At 38.7% G+C, this 23,078-nt stretch overlaps 1 protein-coding gene across 2 annotated transcripts in view; it reads right to left on the reverse strand.

Moving 5' to 3' along the window:
• elfn1a (extracellular leucine-rich repeat and fibronectin type III domain containing 1a) overlaps nucleotides 1-23,078 on the reverse strand; it is a 126,126-nt gene that overhangs the window by 19,685 nt on the left and 83,363 nt on the right. For both annotated transcript variants that reach the window (XM_077213328.1, XM_077213329.1), the window contains exon 2: nucleotides 20,205-20,268. The gene's annotated coding sequence lies outside the window, so the exon portion shown is untranslated. The remainder of the gene's footprint in view (nucleotides 1-20,204; nucleotides 20,269-23,078) is intronic.

The raw sequence follows: 23,078 nt of genomic DNA on the forward strand, positions 1-23,078 counted from the left end.
CTGTTTGTGTGACTATCTCGATCAACCCAGCAACAATCTGCTCAACCAGTGGTGTCTTTTTGATGGTGGAATGTTCAAAAAATCAGCTTGAAAACATTATTTTTTTATGACATTTGGTGACACTAGTGCTGTAGAAATGTTACACTTCTCCTTAAAGCAACTCAAGCAGGCACACTATCATTTAAGGATTTATCCAATACAAAGACGGTTGAGCCCAAAAAATGCTTGAATGCAGCTGAGAGAACAAAACCTCCAAGGTCAATTTCATGCATGTAATTAAACTTAAGGATATGACAATAATCAGGTTGTAAAGCACCTGTTTCTCCATAGAAATGGCGTCAATATATATCTGGACTAATTTGATTCAGCACATGAAATGTACGTGATAGACGGAAGAATAAGACCTGCAGGTTTTAATGCAATTTTCCAGACCATCAACTCGTTCGCTCGGTGCTGTGGCCTTTGCGTGGAGCAGCTGCAGGCAGAAGGATGGGAGCTGACTCCTTTCCTAACGCTGACTCAGGATATGGAAGCCTACAGTACATAATCAGCAAGCTCCGAAGATGGAAAAACAGAGATGGAAAAAAGATGAGACACAGTTTGATAGGTTAATGTGGCCCTGTGCACCATTCGGATGCTCTTTCATTTTTGTCATCCAACGAACAAAAGCTAGTCAATCGAAAAACGCATAATAAAAGAGGGCACATAAAATTGTCAAGATTCTTAAAAGAATAGTTCACCAAAAAATGTAAAATTCTGTTTTCATTTATTGTCATTCCAAACCAAACGTTTCTTTTTTTCGGTTAAACAAAAATGACTGTGGACACTTTTGAAGAATACTCACACAGGACAACAACAGTTTTTTTGGGGATTACGGCTATAAACACTACTGTTCAGTAGTTTGGGTCGGTAAGAATTTTTTATTTGTATAGTCACTTTTTCAATTTTAGATAAATGGTGTTCTTTTGATATTTCTATTCCACAAAAATATTAAGCAGCACAATAACTGCTTATAGAGCAGCAAATCATCATATTAGAATGATTTTTGGAGGATCATGTGACTGAAGATGAGCACTGATGCTGAAAATACAGCATTTTAAAATGTAATAATTATTTTAAATTGTAATAATATTATTGTTTTTACTGTATTTTTGATTAAATAAATGCAGCCTAGTTGAGCATAAGAGACTTGTGTGTGTGTGTGGGGGGGGGGGGGGGGGGGGGGGGGTGGCATACAGGTTTTAAACCCTGTCAAAACCCTGATAAAGAAAGAAAAGGTTGGCGAAAAGAAAGAAGAAAGTAGGATAAAAATGGCAAAAATGTTCCCTACTTTGTTATGTATTGTATTCCTGTATTGGTTTATAATGGTATAGATAGTTTAGAAAAGATGAAATTAACTCTAAATTATGATATGTGCTGGTTGCCAAACTGTTGGATGTACAGAAAATACAGGCAGTGCAACCTAAAGGCTACAGAAGAGTGGAACCTCTTACATCAGGACACAATAACCTACTGGACAATTACTTAAAAAAAAAAAAAAAAAGCCTGAGACTGAATAACCTGCATAAAGAATCCCTCTTATGTTAACATGACACAGCAAAACAGAAAGCAAGGGCATTGTGCTGCTGCCATGGAAACCTCTTACAAAGCCTCATTATTACCAAGTGAACTCATAATGGGTTCTGGGCATAACATCTGGCTATTTGGAGCCGAGCATATTGCTAGCATGCTCTTCACCCACAGAGATTAACCTCAAATCACCATCACGACAAATAACAGCATCAAACCGACAGAGTGTTCACAAGAAAACTCGAGAAAATGTCATCGCAGAATGGATGACAATAGAAATGTAGTATACAAGTGCCTATTTGGAATTTTTGTTCGATGAGAAATAAAAGAAAACGATAGCTCTATGTCCAGAAACGTTGTCATCAAAATAGAACATTAGAATGGAGTGAATTGGAATGCTGCCGTAGAATCCGGTCTATCTTACAAAGTTTCGGAAAAGAGCAAATTTATATAGGTGTTTTTTTTTTTTTTTGTAGGAACATCAGAATGTTCCAGACCAAAAGAAAGCATTTAGAAAGGGCTGCCAGCCACAAAATCTGATTGAATTAATACAGATATTTTAGTGCTTAGATATTTTCTTGTAATCTTGTGAAAAAGAACAAGACACTTCATTATAGAAAACCTTTCTCTAAAGAATCCAACACATCCAACTCCATTAACAATTATTTACCCGTGACATCCTGTAACTCAATGAAAAATATTCTGTGTCCACAATATTCAGGGATACATACTTATTTTAAAAAAATACATTCTAAGCTACATAGAATATAGTGTTCTCTAAATGAATTGGCCTTGATCCTCTGCAGAGGTGTTTCTGTACGGTGTTTGTAAGTAAGTGGGTTGCCGTACAACCTCACAGCCTTCCCTCCATCTGTCATGTCAAGACTAAATAGAGATGATGGTTTCAGAGACATGACATAAAGAGTTGAGGATGCATTAACATAAGTGCCCACAGCTAAACGAATTCATGGTGCTTTATTTGAAATTCTGCAGTGCTCATCTTTTTTCCCATGAACAGTCAAACCTCAACTACATGAGCCATTTTTGGCAGCCTGGCTTCCATCATGAAAGTATATGCACATTTAAGCAATATCACAAACAAGAGCGTTGTTTTGCTGAATATTAATATGGCGCCAAATGCGGGGTTATCACGCCCGTGCTGATATTTAGAACAAAGGCATGATTGCAAAAGAGATATTTTATTGTATACAATGCTGCTATAAACAGAGTTACTATCAAACAGACATAATTTGTCAAGTTAGTTTGTGTATCTTTTTTGCGAATGAAAATAGCTCTCAAATAAGTCAAAGCAAGAAAATCTACTCTAATACGCTTCCACGTTGCACCACCCACACAATGCTGTGTTGTTTTAACCTGAATTTGGGTCACATATGGACAAAACCAGCCATTGGGTTAAATTTTTAAATTAAATTTTTAAAACAAGTGGAAAGGAAAACGCAACTAAATAAGAGCTTGAAAATGCCAACACCTTGAGCACAATGTATGATCCATTTCACTTTAATTTAAGAAATAAGCGAAAAGACAGTTTCCCAGAGCACAGGAAATATGAATAGCAAATGACAGCAGTGAGTGGAGGAATGAGGCGAAAGCTTGAGGGAGGGGGAGAAGATGTTGGATGGAGAAATGGAATCAATCACGCAGAGAATTCGGCGGCAGAGAGGACATTGGGCCTGTCAGAATATTCCAGCTCCTGCATGTGTGATCTATCCGCAGCGACGTAGTGACTGTGGAGTGGAGACCGGAATGGGAAATTGGATGGAGGTGGATAGAAACATTGAGAGCTGTCCTGCCAGATGGCTGTTTTGGAAAATAAGGTTGTTTTTTTTCCCCCTCACTTTTTGAGATGAAATCATTTGACATGGTATAATTCTGGAGGGCAGCGACCGAGCTGGAGAAGCGATTGCGACTGAAAGTCGAGAGTTATGGAACATCAGGAGAGCAACAGGAACATAGTTTTTGTGGCACTCATCTTGTAAAGATTGAAAGATGATTTCTGTATGAAACCAATTAGGATTCAAGACATGTTATTGAACTTTATTGTCTTTAAAGTGCTGAGCAAAACGTCAAGGAAGAAACAACACATTTTGATAACGGCTGCACTAGAAACTTTGAATTTGCATTTTTATTGCTGTTGCTTATTGATGTTTTTAGAATCAGACATGGCGTGAGGAGGGAAACATGTTCAAAGCCGGGAGGAGCCTGGTGAATATGTAATTTACAATCCTCTTGCTATTCATTAAGTCTGAAATGTTTTTTGAAATGTGGCGGACATCATCTTCCTTCTGTGGGAAATCATCTTTAAGGTCTAAGTAATTTCTATCAGTAGGCCCCTGACAGGGCACCTTGTTCAATGCAGCCCACCTCCTCCTCGCCTCCACCACCCCGCAGCCATCCCCAGGTTCCCTCTTCCTGCAGAGATGTGAGTCAGCCAGCCCCCCTCGCAGACTGCAGCTGTCCACTGCCTCCTCGCTTCCCCGGGAGACCTCGGTCGCCATTCCTGCCCAGCTGAGCTCACGCTATTACCTCCACAGGCACTTCGTCTACTCGCATAACTAACACGCTGCTCTCGCTGTCACGTGCGCTCTCGCATTACTAACCACCTAATGAAAGAGGCACAGAGAATCGAAGAACTGTTTGAAATACCTGGTTCCTGAGCTCTCGCGAAACAGTTCAGCTGCATTAAGCTCGGGTTCACACTGACAGCCGTCAAACCACTGGAGGCCGTCGAGTCTATATGCTGTTGGTTGCTAATATAGGTTTCTACTTGAATCCTGAAATGTACACATTTCTCAGAATTGTTATGTCATAACCTTTCTAAAAACCTAAAACTTTGTTCAGTTCCAGGATAAAATTTAATGTACACAAAATAGCAGTTATTTATTTTCACATAATATTTACTTTAGGAATTCAATAAAAAAATATTTAAGTTACAAAACCCCTGGCGAATTATATCTCAAGTTTTTGTTGTTGGCTACTAGTAGGCATTCCTACTAGACTACAGAATCTTAATCTTAATATTTCTATTTTATGTAAGTTATGGATTTTCAGGGTGGTCTCAGATGTCTGCACCCCACTGTAGTTAATATATCTTTTTTAATGATAGAAGATAAGATGTGGAAAATTGCACTGGAAAATTGTGCAATTTGAAAATTGCACTGTGGAAAATTGACTGACTCTCTTTTAATCATTCTTGGGGATTTTAACAAAGCAAATCTTTCCCGTGAACTACCAAAATACAGACAGCACGTTACATGTCCCACCAGAGACAGTAATAACTGGACCACTGTTACACCACAATAAAAAATGTGTATCACTCTGTCCCACGGGCAGCTTTGGGGCTCTCTGATCACTGTTTGGTTCATCTCATACCGACCTACAGGCAGAAACTGAAATCAGCTAAACCTGTATAAGGACTGTAAAAAGATGGACTAATGAAGCAGAGCAGAATCTACAGGCCTGCTTTGATTGCGCTTATTGGACTGCGTTTGAAGCTGCTACCAACGATCTGGATGAGCTAACAGATACTGTAACATCATATATAAGTTTCTGTGAGGATACATGCATTCCTACCAGGACATTCTTATCATTTACTAATGATAAACCATGGTTTACTGGGAAACTCAAACACCTTCGTCATGCCAAAGAGGATGCCTACAGAAGTGGGGATAAAATCTTGTATAACCAGGCCAGAAACAGACTGACAAAGGAGATCAGAGTTGCTAAAAGAAGCTACTCTTAAAAACTGAAAAAAAAAAAAAACAGTTTTCATGCAACGACCCATCATCAGTCTGGAATGGCCTGAGGAACATCACCAACTACAAGTCACCATCCCCCCGATCTGTGGACAATCAACACCTGGCTGATGATTTAAACTCATTTTATTGCAGGTTTAAAAAGCCCTCATTCACACCACACACCGGCTCTGACCTGCACTTCACACATTCACCATCACCTCCTGCACTCCCATCACTCCCCCCTCCTGCCATCCAAACTGAGCTTAAGGTCTGTGTGGAGGACGTGAGCAGAGTCTTCAAAAAACAGAAGACTAGGAAAGCCTCAGGCCCAGACGGCATCTCATCTGCTTGTTTAAAAGCCTGCGCTGACCAACTGGCCCCGGTCTTCAAGCAGATCTTCAATAGATCATTGGAGCAGTGTGAAGTTCCCTGCTGCTTCAAGCGCTCCACTATCATTCCTGTCCCCAAAAAACCCAAAATCACTGGACTTAATGACTACAGACCTGTCGCTCTCACATCTGTGGTCATGAAGTCGTTTGAAAGACTGGTGTTGGCCCATCTGAAGGACATCACTGGACCCCTGCTGGATCCCTTTCAGTTTGCTTACAGAGCAAACAGGTGTGTGGATGATGCAGTCAACATGGGGCTGCATTATATCCTGCAACATCTCAAAAGACCAGGGACTTATGCAAGGATCCTCTTTGTGGACTTCAGTTCGGTCTTCAATACCATCATGCCTGGTCTTCTCACAGCCAAACTGACCCAGCTCTCCATACCATCCTCGATCTGTCAGTGGAACACCAGCTTGCTGACGGACCGACAGCAGCGAGTGAGACTGGGGAAACACACATCCAGAACTCTCACCACCAGCACTGGCGCCCCCCAAGGGTGCGTTCTCTCCCCACTGCTCTTCTCCCTGTACACTAATGACTGCACTTCATATACCCCTCTGTCAAGCTCCTGAAATTTGCCGACGACACCACTGTCATCGGTCTCATCCGAAACGGTGACGAGTCTGCTTACAGACTGGAGGTTGAACAGCTGGCTGTCTAGTGCAGTTATAACAACCTTGAGCTGAACACGCCCAAAACAGTGGAGATGATCGTGGACTTCAGGAGGAACAGCCCAGCACTCCCCCCACTCTCACTCACCATCATGAACATGTGGAAGCAGTGGAGTCATTCAGGTTCCTGGGCACTTCCATCTCTCAGGACCTGAAGTGGGACAATCACATTGACTCCGTTGTGAAAAAAGCCCAGCAGAGACTGTACTTACTTCGCCAGCTTAGGAAGTTCAACTTGCCACTGGAGCTGCTGATTTAGTTCTACTCAGCCGTCATTGAGTCTGTCTTATGCACTTCCATCACTGTCTGGTTTGGTTCAGCTACCAAATCAGACATCAGGAGACTACAACGGACAATCCGGACTGCGGAGAGGATTATTGGTGCCCCCCTGCCAAACCTCCAGGACCTGTACTCTTCCAGAATGAGGAAGAGAGCAGGTAAAATCATCACAGACTCTACTCACCCTGGACACCACCCTGGACTGTTACCGTCAAGACGGCGACTCAGATCACTGGCCACAAGAACATCTCGGCACAGGAACAGTTTCTTCCCACACGCCATTTCCCTCCTGAACAGTTAACACTCCTCTCAAGTCATATGCCTTTAAGTGCAATACTCCCACTGTTTAGTGCAATACCCTACAACTCAGGTGATACTTATATGTAGATTTATTTATTTATAATATTCAAAACACTATAAATATGTTCATAATCTGTAAATCTGAAAATGTCTATTCTGACTAAACTCAACTGTGATACTTTTATTCTCATATATTTAAATTTTTATGTTTTATTCTTATAATTTGTAGTATTATGTTTCTTGTTGTATTTGTATATGTCCACTGGAAGCCTCAGTACCAAAACAAATTCCTTGTGTGTGCAAGCACACTTGGCAATAAAGCTCTTTCTGATTCTGATTCTGATTGTGACTGGTTTACGAAACTTCACACGACATTCACTTAAAAATACTGAGACAAAAATTGCATAACCTTTTCTTTTTTGTTTTATATTATATCCTTTTATCGTTTTAAAATCATTAAAATCCTAAAACTTTCGGTTCAATTTCATGTTTAAATGAGAAGAAAAAAAAAACATGTTCTACTATCCAATCCTATCAGAAGGTGGATAACCTGGCTTTACCGTCTGCTCTCTCTCTCTGCTCTCATTGGTAGTTGTCACTTATCAGTTGCATGAAGTTAAAATTTGTTGCAATGATCACTGTCACTCATGTCGCTGCAATCGACAGCTCTCATTGAAACAGAATGACTTTCAGTTGTTTTGATAGTGTGAATGCCCTTGTTACTGCCAAAATCAAATATTGTTACTGAAGAACAGGTGGCAACAACACAGACACCGCAATATTAGAAGAATTCTTAGCTGTTTATTCTAAATTGTTGGGTTTAGGTGTAATTTTGTGTTTATGGCAATTACAAAAACTTAATGTCTCATCTCGCTTTACTGCTCAGCACAGACATTTGAGTTTCAAATCTTACGAGGGCAATTTATCTTGACATCTTTATGAGAGATCAGTTAAGCTTGTGTGACAGTCTCTTTAAAGTCTGTAAATAATTATTTTGGGTCTCTACCTCTTTTCTTCAGAAATAGTCAGCGACTCTAAGATGATGAGGACATCAGATGACAACATCTAATCAATCTCGAAACTATCACACTCCTTAGTTCATTGGCTCTTGACACTGTGTTTCCTTTGATTTCTTCTAAATCCTTACAGTAGTTGCAGCAAACATTTAAAGTCCTCAAATGTTGGTCTTAGTTGATAATTTTAGCCACAAGACACTTCACCAATATCAGTCTGATCATTTGTAAGCGTGGAAAATATAAGGAACGGGATATCATTTTTGATGGGATTGTGGGATTTAATATTTAGGCCAAAATACAACTGCACAGACAGACAGACAGACAGACAGACAGACAGAGATAGATAGATAGATAGATAGATAGATAGATAGATAGATAGATAGATAGATAGATAGATAGATAGATAGATAGATAGATAGATAGATAGATAGATAGATAGATAGATAGATAGATAGATAGATAGATAGAAAGATAGATAAAGTTTTAACGTAAGTATAAAATAAGTCAAAGTTTGACTAAAGTCTCAGATCTGAAATCTCTCTAACTGCCTTTTTAGTGGTAGGTGTAAATGCAAATGTACAAATTCAGCATTTCTAAGTACGAGGTATCTAATGGCAGCGTTATTTTTTGACCAATGCATGAGAGAAAGTCCTTTCAAGCTATAAAGGCAAGCTATGATGATGTGCCAAGCAAGATGAAAGAGCTGGCCTTTAATGCCACTAGATGGCACTTTCCACACTTCACACAAAGCGTCCCTTTTCTCACACCTCTCTATCTCATGTCATCACTGAGATCACCGTAGGCATTATACAGCCATTACTACTGCATCTCATGCCCGAGAGAGAGTACTCGAAGCCCGAGACGTCAAAAAGCATTCCATCTTCTAATCTGCATCCGCAGAACGCGGCCTGCGAGTCCATTCAACTAAAAACCTGTAGTGCTGCACCAGACCCTTTCAAGAGCAAATAAAAAAGCATGCTGCATGAATAAATAATAGTTTGACAAAGCATGTTTCCTCAGAGTATAACATGAGTTTGATGTGGATACTAGGAGCTGGTTTTATTTATAAAGCAATTATGTTACTAAGGAATTCTGGGTAAACATTCCTCACCTTTTCAACTCTTTAGTCTAACTGGAACATCTAAAAGCAATAGTATGAAAGTATAGATATTAAATCAAGTTATATAGGTTTGGACTTTGGAATGACATGATGGTAAGTAAATGATATAAAAATATATATAAAAATATAAAATATAAAAGATATAAAAATTCTGTCATAATTTATTCACCAATGTCATAAAAAAAGAATATAATTTTATAAATATAAAATGTTTGACTTTTTTCATACAATGAAAGTTAATGGGGTCCAAAACAAAATGGATGCCCAATTACTTTCTTTATTTGTACAAAAGTAAACAAATTAAAACAAGTTTGGAATGTCAAAGGTGAGCAAACCGCAGATTTTTCATTCTTAGGGAGAAGTGTCCCTTTAAGGCCGCCTGGCCTTTGTAGTAACCCTTTTCTCAATATGTTCTTATAGACGGCATGTTAAGTACCTGGGCCAAAGAAGTTACCTGGCTCTTTAAGGATTACATAGGATTATGGTGTGAATGGCTTAAGTCTGTCTACTTTGCCTCTTAGTGTTTGTATTCAAGTCTCAGCATGCAGGCAATGGCCAACCATACTCTCTGGATACAGGAGCGGACCTTAAAAAAAACACCAATTGATGCATTAAAGTGAGTTTATTTATATTGTAAGCAAAATCAATATCTGATATACAGCTTTATACCTAAATTAAAACAAAAAGCAATGGCAGATGGTCAGACATACCTCTTTAGAGGGATTTAAACCCTCAGGTTTAAACCATTGTTGTGCTTACAGCCTAAGACAGGGGTGCTCTCTTCAGCTTTAAACCATCCCATTGTCCTGAGACTACAGTGTTTATCAGCATATACTTGCCTCTAAATTTGCATCTATTTGCAACTGAAAGCTGAAGCAGTTGAAGCAGATTTACTTCTGTCCCTAAAACAGCATATTGCGTGTGTAGTTAGGGCTATAGAAGTTTGGCAAAAAATCGAATTTAGTTTTTTCTGATAAAAATTGTGAATTTGGTCCTTCGTCATCCTCATTTTTTTTTTCATGAAGCATTATTTTGCTTGGCTTCAGCTATGATAAAATATCAACAGTGTTTCTCAGAAATCACTTACTGCACCTTTAAATCACAGCCTTTGCGATTTGATAAATGCACTAAGCCATTTCGTGATGTCTTTATTTACAGAGATTTATAATTAAATTTTTAAATTGTTGGCCGATTTTCCAAACCTGAGAGACCCCACATACGGCGAAAAAAAATCGTGGGTCTAACAGTTTTGGTCGTACAGTGTGTGGTGCGCAGAGGTGGAAAGTAACGAATTACATTTACTCGTGTTACGTAATTGAGTCGTTTTTTTGTGTTCTTCTACTTTTTTAAGTAGTTTTTAAAATCTGTAATTTACTTAAGTACGTTTTGTTGAAGTATTGTACTTCGCTACATTTGAAATCATAATTCATTATTAGTAAAAAATAATACAAGGGAGAAAAAAAAAAATCACACTCCGGAAACTACTGCATTGATTGAAGGGTGAGAGAACAAACGTGCAAAAAAGGTGACGCAGATCCAGCTGAAGCTGAACGCGAAGCATCCTCGAATTCTTATGAAGCGAATTATGGCCAGTATGGAAATACTTTGGATGTAGAAAAAAGTGTGGTTGTCCTCGAGGAGATATCCAATTTGCAAAAAATGTGGACACAAAGTGGCTGCAAATGGAGGATACATAGGACACCATCCCCCTGCAGATAAAGGTATGTCCCGATTATAACTTAAGGGGAATTATTTACGTGATGCAGAGGGAATCCCGGAATCCAGTCATGAAAATGGAATTTACATAACGCAGAAGATGTCACATAAAACACGCAATAAATGGATTGATGAATACGTGGAAAGTAGAACTTTGCAATAATTCCAATCGCAACATGGTCTGTGAATATTTAAGCGCAAAACTACTGCTATGTAAATATATAACCTGCTTGTTCTGCGTTTCTGTGTGAATCGGTGTGAATGAGCTGCTCTGCTTGGTCTAAGTTACTACATAGGCTACTCAAGTACATGCTGTTTTCAGCGTCTCACAAACAATTTGAGGACATGAATACATGAACATTTCCAGAGCTGCTCTGAGAGAACGCCTATTGAGCATTTCCACCATTTTATTTGAGAAAACACATTGTCAAATACACTTTGAAACAGGTCTTCACTAAAACCCGTCAAAATAAAAGTTTGGTTTAACTAGGATAACTTATGACAGAAATGTACTACTATTGTAGGCATGCAATAGAACATAATCCTAAAAATAATAATAATAATAATACTAACAACAACAACAACAATAATAATACAATTTATTTAAACATTAATCTAAGGAATATATTTTTTGTCCATTGTTTAATTTAGTAAATCTGTTTTTGCAGCTCTTCCCCAAAAAATAAAAGGAAACAAGTTTAAATTTTCATTTGATTGCCACCGTTTTTGATAATATATTTGGATTAAATCATAAAAAGAAACATTCATTTTCTGAATAAAATACATTTCATAGGACTATATTATTCTTAAACATTTTAATAAATTATTAATGTTAAAAATAAGTTGTTAATCTAATTCATTATCAATTATTAAATTTAATTGATTCGTTTTATTGAAATTTTATTGAAAAAAACTGTTTTCTTTAATTTAATTGTCATTTTAACTGATGATAATAATAATAATAACCATAATTTAATAATACCGTTTATTTATCTAATAATTGATTAATACTGTAAACCGTGATATTTTCTGAGACGTTATCATACTGTGAAAATCTCATACCATTACAACCCTACACGGGAGAGTACCCCACCCCACCCTGCTGTTAAAAAAGTAACTCAGTAACTTTTACTTGAGTAAATTTTAAATGAGCTACTTTTAACTTTTACTTGAGTAGATTTTTAGACCGGTAATTTTACTTGAACTTAAGTAAAATTTCATTGAAGTAGTAGTACTTTTACTTGAGTAGAATATTTTATTACTCTTTCCACCTCTGGTGGTGCGCAGCCACACGACAAAATTAACACATCACACACAAACCGATTTGACTCCCGAGCATTCCCAGGTCAGACGGAAAATCTCGCAAAATCCCTCGAGATCAAACGTGACTTCAGAGTAAACATATCATGGCGGAAGAGGATGCAGTGGCGATAGTTTGTAGTTTATTTTTAACCGAAAAAAAATAAAGTTATCAAAAGAAAAGGCATGGACTTTACTTGCTACATCGTGATATGGAGGTGAGTTGTTGTTTTTTCTCATAGAAATGTCGTTACGTACTACACAGATTAATTACCGTTGAAATAAACGTTCATATTTGTTTCCATGTACGTCCACCGGTCTTTCTGGTGAGCCATGCCGCCGGGTGTTTTGATTTGTTTCCCGGTGCTTCCTCTGCGCCTCGTCACCTCGCTTTCTGATTGGCTACAGGCCACAGTCCACAGGCTGCGTGCTCGTTTGTCCCGGGGGGACATCACACACGAGGAGAAATCGTGCCAAAAAAATCCAACATGTTGGATATCCCCGATTTGAGATCGGAGTGGTCCCGACATCCTTCCGATCAGACGAGAGCAGTCTTAACACACCACACATGGCAGGAATATCTGATCAGATTATTTTACGATAATCGGAGCATCCTTAAGATTGTCGGAAGGGGTAAATCGGGGCTAAAATCTGCCTAATTATCCTGCCGTCTGAACCAGGCTTAAGATGATCTTTCTCTGGGGGGGACATTAAATTTAACATTTAATTTAATATTCCACAATAATATTGATCTGCCTGCATTGACACTATTATACAAGAACTGAACTGAGCTGGACGATTGACATCGCAATTTACTCCAGAGCGGCTATATATATATATATATATATATATATATATATATATATATATTTAAATGAACTAAATTAATAACTTTTTTTAAAACAAAAATGAAACATCACTGAACTTACTTAAGCTGGACTGTGACACTATTTTCTTCTGGAAACAAACTTTTTTGTTGTTATCTCTGTAAAGCTGCTTTGAAACAATCTGTATTGTCACAAAATGTGACTTGACTCTGAGAGCAGTGACTGCAATATGTGGTTATTTCCCTTTCAGAGGGCTTTCCGTTCATATGAAATCACAATATAAAATACACCCAAATATGCCACCGATATACATTTCCTGACAAGCAGATACAATATTAATGTTTATTTACAAATCTCGCTTGACTGAAAATATTCAAATTTATGACCTAGTGCACTTAAAGCAAGAAATACTCCCCTGAGCCACATCAGCTCATGCTCAGGAGTTTAAGCCTCCCTAAAACTGAAATCCTAGAACTCCCCTGTTTCACTCAATCACTTCACTCGGGAAGAAGACAGAGAGCATCCAACGGTCACACTGAGACAAATCTTCCTGTAAGTCATGATTTTTGCTCAGCAAAGGAGAATGGAAGAGGGATAGTAGACCTGAACAGACTATATGCACAATTCTTTTCACATTTTACCACAGAATTGCTTCTACATATACAGCTAAAAGCATTATTAATTAGCCAAATATGAATTACACAAACATCAAACTTCTTGTGGAGGTTAGCAGGCGTAGATTCCTTGCAGGCTGTGATGAGAGGACACAGATGAGAGCTCAGTGTCTATGGAAGGGCTCCATGTGCTCATCAGCATAGGCAGTGAGAGAAGTCACACTCACTGTAATGAACATGTGACAGCTGCCTCTCAGCCTCGACTCACATTTATTTTCTTCATCATTACCTCTCTCGGCCCGAGTGAGCCTCGATTAACAAGCAAGCTCTAATTACTCTAATTATTAATAGAGCAGTAAAGCAGCCATTTGACTCTTACATTGGGATGATCAGCATCTCATTGGGATCTATGTTTATCCTGCCATGCACATGTAATCGGCAATACAATATATAGCTTTCACAAATAATGTCACAGTTTAAGCTGTATATGCACGTCCTGATTTTGCCAAGTTAGATATTTTGTTGATCCTGGAACAACATTCCTGTCCGAAAATGTAATCCTTTACCCCTAAACCTAAACACTAACCCTACCTATAACTTATCCCTAAAATCAGAGTGAAATGACATGTAAATAACACTGATGTAAAAGCACCTAAAGCTGTGTTCACAGAAGCAGCGACACAAAGCGACACGATCCCATTCATTTCAATGGAGAGCTGGCACCACAAGCGCCAGTGACCGTTGGCGACAGGAGCCCAGATAGACCGGCATTTGCCCCTTTGTGGCAGATAAATATTCACAATGGCAGAGACCACTTGCTGTTTCTCATTCATCTTTAATATGGAATAAAAGAATGGAATAAAATTTCCATTAAAAGGTACTGATTCCATTTATATGTAGACTTTTCCTACTAAAATATTTGTTTGTAGCAGCAAGAAAACTGATTCGTTGTCTACAACATGTAGTAGCATCCGTGAATGTTATTCACAAACATTACTAGGCAACCAGTGGGAACGCCCACTAGTGATCTCACCGCCAGCCACTGGCGACATGCAGCGACAAAGTCGCTTGAAGTGTGAATGCAGCTTAACCCTGGTTATAAGCCTAAACTTGACGTAAACTGTAAACGTGTCCCTAAAATCTGATTGGTTGATTTGAATGTTGTTCCAGGATCAACAAAGATGTTAATCCAGGAAGTAACATGTACTTAGTGAAATCTGTTTTCATATTGTACGGTTACTTGAAAACTTGAAAACAGCACCAGAAATTTGAGAAAAGAATGAGACAGTTATAATATAAAAAGTTAGGCACATGCATTAAATAAATATGATGACACTGGCATGTTTAATTAATTTAACTGATTAAACACAATGAAATCAACTTATTAATTCCATGAATTCAATATTCTATAAACTTCAAATGGTTTTAAATGCTGTCAATACTAGTGACATTTTATCGAATCATCCCATTTAGATACAATAAAGTTTATATACCCATGTTTCTTAAGAATTTGTGTTGGCTTCTCAATGACTGTTTATAGTCTTTTGAGCTAGTGGTGCATGAATCTGTGGTTTCCAGAGCTGTAACTTGACAAGTAAAAACTAATATGTCTGCTCGGCCATGTCATGCCTCTAGCTCTTCCGCCAGTGCACTGTTCATTTGGGCCATTTGGAAATGGCTGTTGCTGGGGAACCGGCCCACGTGAGAGCTCCGGTCTCCACAATGGTTGACTTCCCTCTGCAAAGTGCGTTATTAATTTCTGAATGCAATGCAATAGGAGTTAAATAAAAGCTTTGCTTTGTGATCAGCTCTAAATTTCTTGATTTGTTAAACCAAAAAAGAAAAAAAAGAAAAAAGAAGTGTTTTAAAGGTTGATCTCAGATCTACTACAGTAATCCATTCAAATAAGTCTGAGGATCAAGGCATTAGACACTCAACAGTAAAGCATGATGGAAACTACAGGGACTGTGTAGCAGTTTATATATATATATATATATATATATATATATATATATATATATATATATATATATATATATATATATGCAACCAAATACCAAAATCAATCAAAACCAGATGTTCTGCAGATATTCTGTTGTGACAGTCGGTTTTGATTGATTTTCATATTTGGTTGTTTATGACTAAAAAAAAAAAAACTTTATGAAGCATGGTCTACAAGAACCATTACTGGTCACATACTCTGAGCACTGCTTGTTGGTAAAATGTTTCTCCTACCTCTCTCTCTCTCTCTGACAGGTGAAAAGGATTGATGCACTTAGTAAAGCTCAAATAAATCACAAGGTCATTGCCATGCCTCAGTGACCTCTATAAATACACATTTATGTGTGGATACACTCATGTGTCCTCTAGTAATAGCAGTACTCACTGTTTATCAGCTGCTGTAGAAAAACAGAAAAGTAGACTTTCAAAGTAATAATTCTGGTTAATTTACAATATAAATTAAAAATCTAATTGTATTTTATAAAGAGAATACATGTAATTTTGACTGTGCAATATAGTTTTGTGAAGTAAAATGTATGAATTACCTTCATACACTGGGGAATCTGGATGATTACTAATATATTTTTTCTACTAATATATTACTAATATAATCTCATCATATCACATAGCCCCTAAATCTTTTAGACATTATGAATTTCTGTAAAGCCGCTTGGAAGCGATGTGTATTGTGAAGTGATATGTAACATACATTTGACTTGACGCTTGTTTGTACTTCAAGACAGGATATGTTGGCGAAATTAAAGTGATGAGGACATCAATGGATATTCTGGTTGTTTCAGAATATTTTGTAGAAACAAAACTCCGCCCTCTGTGACATCATGTGCATACCCTCTAGTATGTAACAAAGTCGAATCAGCTATAAAGACATTGTTTGTAATATCAATACCATCCTGTTATGGCGAAGGTCTGCCAACCATAGTATCTAGTTTATTATAAATACATAATAATTAAAAAAAAAAAACATTACATTTCACCTCTTATCATAGGGGTTCATTGGGAGACTTGCTTTAAATATGCTCTGTGAGGTAGAGGAAGTTGAAATTGCATGCGAGATGATAAGCTATCACATCTGTGCCGGTTTTAGAGATGCAATTGGCTTTTATTACTTTCAGCTAGCATTGCAGAGAGTTTTCTAAATGTAAGTCATTAGAGATGAACAATTGCTTTAAGCTGATGCCGCACGTTGTACCTCTTTTTCATGCCCCACATAGATGAAATGATTGTATGGCAGAGCTAATGGCCATGGCTATGGGAGGGATGCCTCTTCTCAGCTGGAAATAAAAATGATGACATTTAAGAAATGTGTCCGACTGATTCGTTGAGATGAATAACATTAGCGGCGCAACAGAAATATATTTACCTATTCTTGAGATGTTAGGCTTCAGGGGTTTTAAAAAGTCACACAACACGCAAACACTCTTTATGTTCCAAATCATTCCACGCAAAAAAACAGTGTTATGCAAAGAAAGTAGAATAATATGATGTGAAACAGTCTGGAGTTTCGCTTGCTCAATGTGAAAGTGAGAGTGAGTGATGGCCCAAGAGGCAAGGAAGAATATTGATGATGTTCTGAATTACTCAGGAGAAATGCATCTTGAGAGCTAGAAAGCTTCAGAAGAGATGTCTATTAAAGCAATAAGCTACAAGAGGCCATGTGTTACAGTGATTTTACCACGGGGTGTTTTGGGGCATGATGCGAAGCCCCTTAGCTGTGGTAAAATTCACAGGTCTTGCCTGTGTGGATCCTTTTGAGTGGATTATTGGAACAAAAGCAACTTCAAAAAAGGCATCAGTTCACTATAGTTAAATAGTCCTCAAAAACTGAATAAATGATGCATCCCCCAAGTGATATGCTCATTAGGAGAACCAGCAGTTACCAAGCAATGTAGCAAATTGTCAGTCTGTGCATTAGTGGTGGGGATTTTTTGGTGATTCTTTCTGCAGGTTACACAGGTGTCTTCATAAGTGAGGGATTTGAAACATTAATTTAACCAATTCATACAAAAACGCTAGAAACAGTCACTGAATCATAAATCAAAGATATGTTCAGGAACGTAAACAAGTGCCTGTCTTTTTGGTTGAGTTATTGAATCATTCATTCAACTGATTTGTTTAAAAACAATGAAACATTTAGTATCAAAACTCTATACTGTGGGTGGCTCTGTGTTGAAAAAGTTCTGCTATTTTCGTTGGCAGAGCAAAAACAGACAAAGTAACTGGCAATATTGTGTCTCAATTTGTTTATTCAACTGTTATTCCAAAATCATGCACCCTCTTTGTTTTTCCACAAATGTTGTTGCTAGTTCTGATAGACATACAGACAGACAGACAGACAGTAGATGGGTAGATAGGTATGTAGGTGTTGGATAATACATAATAACAACAGTCATTAAAGACATTATTTCATTTGTGCATATGTAATGGGAAAAAATAAATTTGAATCCGTTTTGTTTAGGAGGAGGAGGCAGCCCAGTCTAGTCTGAGATATCCGTATAGCAGCAAACACATGGTTCAGGAGAGAACTAATGTGTCCCAATGCCAGATATTGTTGAGTTTACATAGTTTATAGGACTAGAATTCATACATTATTAAATACATGACCAAATCATTCATTTTCACCACTAGTAAATACAATGTATATTTGGAATCAACCTCGGGCCCTATAAACAGGATTCCAGACAGACAGTAAATTTTGAATATCTGCCTCAGAAATTCCCCTCACATATGCCTTGCATTATAAGGGAAAGCTGTCCGTCAAATCAAGCTGTCTGAATACAACCTCTGAAGGCTCACTCCCATCCCATCTCCCAAAGTGAAAAATTTGTTAACTCTCTAGTAATTTTTGTAATCATTTTGTTAGATTTTGAATAGTAATTCCTTCCGATGGATTTGGTAACACTTGAGTCATTACTAGTGTGTTACCATGATCTTCACTTTAGAATACCGATGATAAATAGTAGTTCCTTTAGAGCGATGTAGTAACACTTGAGTCATTACTATCCAAAAACGTACAAAAACCTCAAAAGCTTACAATGTCTTCAGTCAATATTAGGGAGTTATCATGCTTTTCACCTTCGAATACTGATCAAAATTTTGAGTAGTTTCTTTAAGGATGTAGTACTACTGAGACAATACTAGTGGGTTACCATTACCTTATATTATACATTATGCATTATTCATGTTAATTATGAAGCTGTAGTAGTATTTAGTATATGTAGTATATAGTAGTCCTCTGGGAGGTATGACATTTTTTTTTTACTGATTAGCTAATAGTGAACTACCACATTCAACTGAGTGCTATTACTTACTAATTAGTTAATTAGAATTTCTTGTTAGTTAATAGTAGTTTCTGGAGTGTTAATAATGTGTTACTCATTTGTTCATGTGTTCATTCATTCATTAATGACGGAACAGTATTCAAAAGTGTTACCAAATATTCCTAATATTTTAAACCTTCTATTGAAAGTAGCTCATTTTACCTGTTGAGACATGCCTTCAGTAGCACCGGTAAAAGCTGTGTTTGTGATGTTTGAGTTGGGGAAGGCGCAACGCACGAAAGGGGCGTTTGCTGTATTGTTTGTAATTCCGCTAGGTGCCACTAGTGTTGCAGAAACTACATACTACTCTCAAGCAAACGCATTTGACACAAAAAACACAATTCCGACTTCTGTCGAATGAATGCTGTAGATTAAGCTTAACTTGTACTGAACCTGAAATATTCTTTCCAGTATTCATATTGTTCTCATTCATACAGGTTTCGTGCTAATGAATTGTCCCGTCACCCTGGAGTGGATAATCAGTAAAGAGAATGCATGGATGTTAATGAATTGGTGCATATTAGGAGGATTGTCTAAGCTCAGTTCTCTCCCCTGTGAAGACAAGCAGAGTAAAGCAGCATCTAATCTATTTGGCATTGCCCCAATGACAGTCTGGGTTGCATCAGCCAGTGTGAACTAGAATGAATGCACCAAGACTAAACCGACAGATTCGTGCAAGAAGTCAACACACGTGGTTGCTGCTGTCAGTGAATAGCCTCAGATGTGGAACAGTGCAAGTGCATGGTGTCTAGAGAAATATCCATAAGAACAAAGCAAATGAAACTGCCTGGGCTATTCACTGTGATCAAATATTAAAGCTCTTTCATATTTGCCACTTAATGTGATTTATAAGAACACATCAAAGGATTGGCCCGTTATTACTAAAATTAAGTTGTCATAACGGTTCTGTCGGCGTCTATGTCATCGATCTCTAGAAGAGGGCAGAGGCTGTCAGCTGTAGATCCCGACTGTGATCATAACTAAAGTCTAACTGACAAAGATGATTCAAAACATACTCAGGACATCATGCAACAAATTTGATTACATTTTATCAACTGCCAAAACTAGAAGGAAAAACTAACTAACAAGGAGAAACAAACTAAAATCATATTTTATCACTCTTCAAATATGGGTATACATTCATTCAGTGTCTGAGAGCCTCTATGGACATCGGAGCAATAACTGAATGTTCACAGTGCTGATTTAAAAAGGGGCAGATCTAATCAGAGAGGAGGACACTGGGGCTTTAGAGCAGGCTCTCACAGTGCCACTATTCAGGTCATGGAGCCATTCCAAAATTGACTTACCCCGGTTAAACTGTCTAGTGATCGCATACATGTCTGAGATCCACCACTGGTAGCTGGCCAGTCCCTGTGGGGAAAAAGGAGACAGAAAAGACGTCACTTTGTGCATTAGAATGTATAAGACCAATGACTTTGCTTTAGACATCAAAACAAAAATGCAAAATGTGAGATGGACTTTCATTGTGCAAAGCCATTTAACTGCCAAAAAATAAATGAATAATAATAATAATCAAGCAGCCATGAAAATCCTATTAGCACTACTTCTCCTGACTTGCCTAAAAAGAAGCACATAAGACAAATAATATTAATAGCAGCTCTTTTCGGCGCTTTTACTTTTTTCGTGATGAGTGTTTTACCCATGGATAATTCCTCTATTTATATCATGCAATACTTCATGCCTTTAGAAATTAATATTCACTGCTCAAAAGATGCAATGATATGCTATGCAAAATAAGATGACACTAATGAGTTAGCGATTATTAACACTCCATTAATTCAGTACGTCTTTTTCTGTGAGCTCTGTGCACATCCACACAGAGTGCTAATGAATGTTCGGCATATCAAAATTCCAACATAAAGACAATTAATTGTGGAAATGGAAAAACAGTCTACAGGAAGATGACTTTTGAACATACGAGAAAGTATGAGAAGACAGAGTACAAGTACGATTTAGGTACAGCATTAAAACCTACAAGAGTTTAAAACCAGAGACAGTCTGCTAATGTGCAAGAATGCATTACTCAGTGCTGTTATAGTTAACTAAAATGGCCTGTCCTGTCAAAATGATTTTTGGTAAAAATGAATTCAAATTAAATTTAAATATTCTATGAAAGTTGGCATGGAACGGAAATTGTGATATTCTTTTGTTCCCTAGCCTGACATACATCCAAGTGAAACGGCTGCTTGAACAAGAATAAATGTAGGGCAGGACTTGATTTTGTCCATTGGGAATTGATTGGTCGTGGTTTGTTATTCCTGAGATGTCATTTGAGTGACAGGTTGCCCCGCCCTTACGCCAGTAAACACATCATCAGAGAAGAGAAGACATGTCACTGCGAGTTATTTTGATTAAAGTTATTTGGTAACACTTTAGAATACGGTTCCTTCGTTAATGAATAACTACACAAGAACCAATGAGTAACACAATATTAACAATCTAGTAAATATTATTAACTTACAAGAAACTCTGATTAACGAACTAGTAAGTAATAGCGCACAGATGAAAGTGGTAGTTCCCTTTCGTCCTGGGAACTCCGACGTGTCGTCGGGGGAGTTCCCTGACGAATTGGGATCACGCTAGGGAGACCAATTGCCTTCGAGTGAATTAAAACGAGCCAATGAAAATTGGCATGCAAGATTTGCATTCCGCGACCCGCCTACCAGCGCGGGTATAAGAGGCGGAAGTAAACATTGCGCAATGCTTTTAGCTTCGGAGCCGACCGATTGTGTCCTCTCTGAGTGAGTGAGCTTTAAGATTGTATTTTTCTTACGGCTACGAGTCTGCTGTTTCGGGAGGGGATCTCTCTGTGTTGGTGAGATGGCGTTTCAGCGACCGCGCGGTTTCCTGTCTGCCGGCTGCGTCTATATGCTGTTGATTCAAAAGCTGTTTTCACAGCTGGTAAACGGTTGAGTGCGCACAGCGGGCTTGCAGTTTCCCCGCTGTGTTGCCGCGTTGGGTCCCTGTGTGCTTCAGCACGATAGAGAGAGTACTTTCTTCCTGAAAGAGCAACACGAGTGAAGATCGCGTCCTTTTCAGGATGACGTTTCACTCGTGTGTTTCTGGATGCGATCGTTTCCTGTCCTTATTTGACGGCCACGTTCATTGTTTCACATGCCTAATCAGTGTGTGAGACTACGTTCGTGGGTGGTTCATGTTCTCTCAGGAGTGCATGACCACGTCGGCACGTTGTTCGTCTCCCCTTTCTCGTAAAGGCTGGAGCCGCTCAGCGTGCTGTGTGCCGTCGAGCGCCGGCTGACAGCGCGGGTTGTCACGGCAACCCAGCGCGCGTCATTCGGCGCTCAAGATGCGCGGTCAAGATCAAGACTCGCGTGCCTCTATGAGGTGAGTCCCTTTGCTTATTTCCCGATCTAGTTTCTCTTCTGGTGCACCAGAGGAGGGCTACTTTGGTGAATAACATTGGTGATCTGAGGGTTTCAGTGAGCACGAACCACTCACTCCTCTAGCGCATCGCAAACATGCTGAGACTGTGTTCGTGGGTGGTTTATGCTTTCTTATGAGAGCATGACCACGTCGGCACGTTGTTCGCCCTGCCTGAAGGCTTGAGCGCCCAGCGTGTCGTGTGTCATCGAAGCGATGGCCACGTTCACTATCTTGCATGCCTGGTTGACGGCCACGATCACGGTTTCACATGCCTAATCAGTGTGTTGAGACTGCGTTCGTGGGTGGTTCATGTTCTCTCAGGAGTGCATGACCACGTCGGCACGTTGTTCGTCTCCCCTTTCTCGTAAAGGTTGAGCCGCTCAGCGTGCCGTGTGCCGTCGAAGCTTTCGGATGAGAATCTGGTCCTTCTCATGAGGGACCAAGCATTTCATTCGGGGCCCCAGGGAGGACAGATGTCGATCGCTACATCGGAGAGAGGGCTGTTATACTCTGAAATGAGTTCCTACTATAATGGTGTGTTCTCATGCTGAAGATTCAGACTTAACAGCCACACTTTCCTGGGCTGTTCTAAAGTGCCTGGATGTGTGTGTGAAGAATTTTGGCAGCATGCAAGCATTTTTTGGTGCCAATATGGCAAGCCAAACATGCCTAAATCTGCAGAAGTTTTTCCTCTCTCACTACCACTGCACGTGCGTAGTTCTAACTCGGGGTTGAGCTGTGCTTAGTGACTGACCGTGATTAGTCACAGCGCTGGC

The sequence above is a fragment of the Siphateles boraxobius genome, unplaced genomic scaffold (genome assembly GCF_051911475.1).
Source record: "Siphateles boraxobius isolate OS27281-9 unplaced genomic scaffold, OSU_SipBor_1 66, whole genome shotgun sequence".
NCBI lineage: Eukaryota > Metazoa > Chordata > Actinopteri > Cypriniformes > Leuciscidae > Siphateles > Siphateles boraxobius.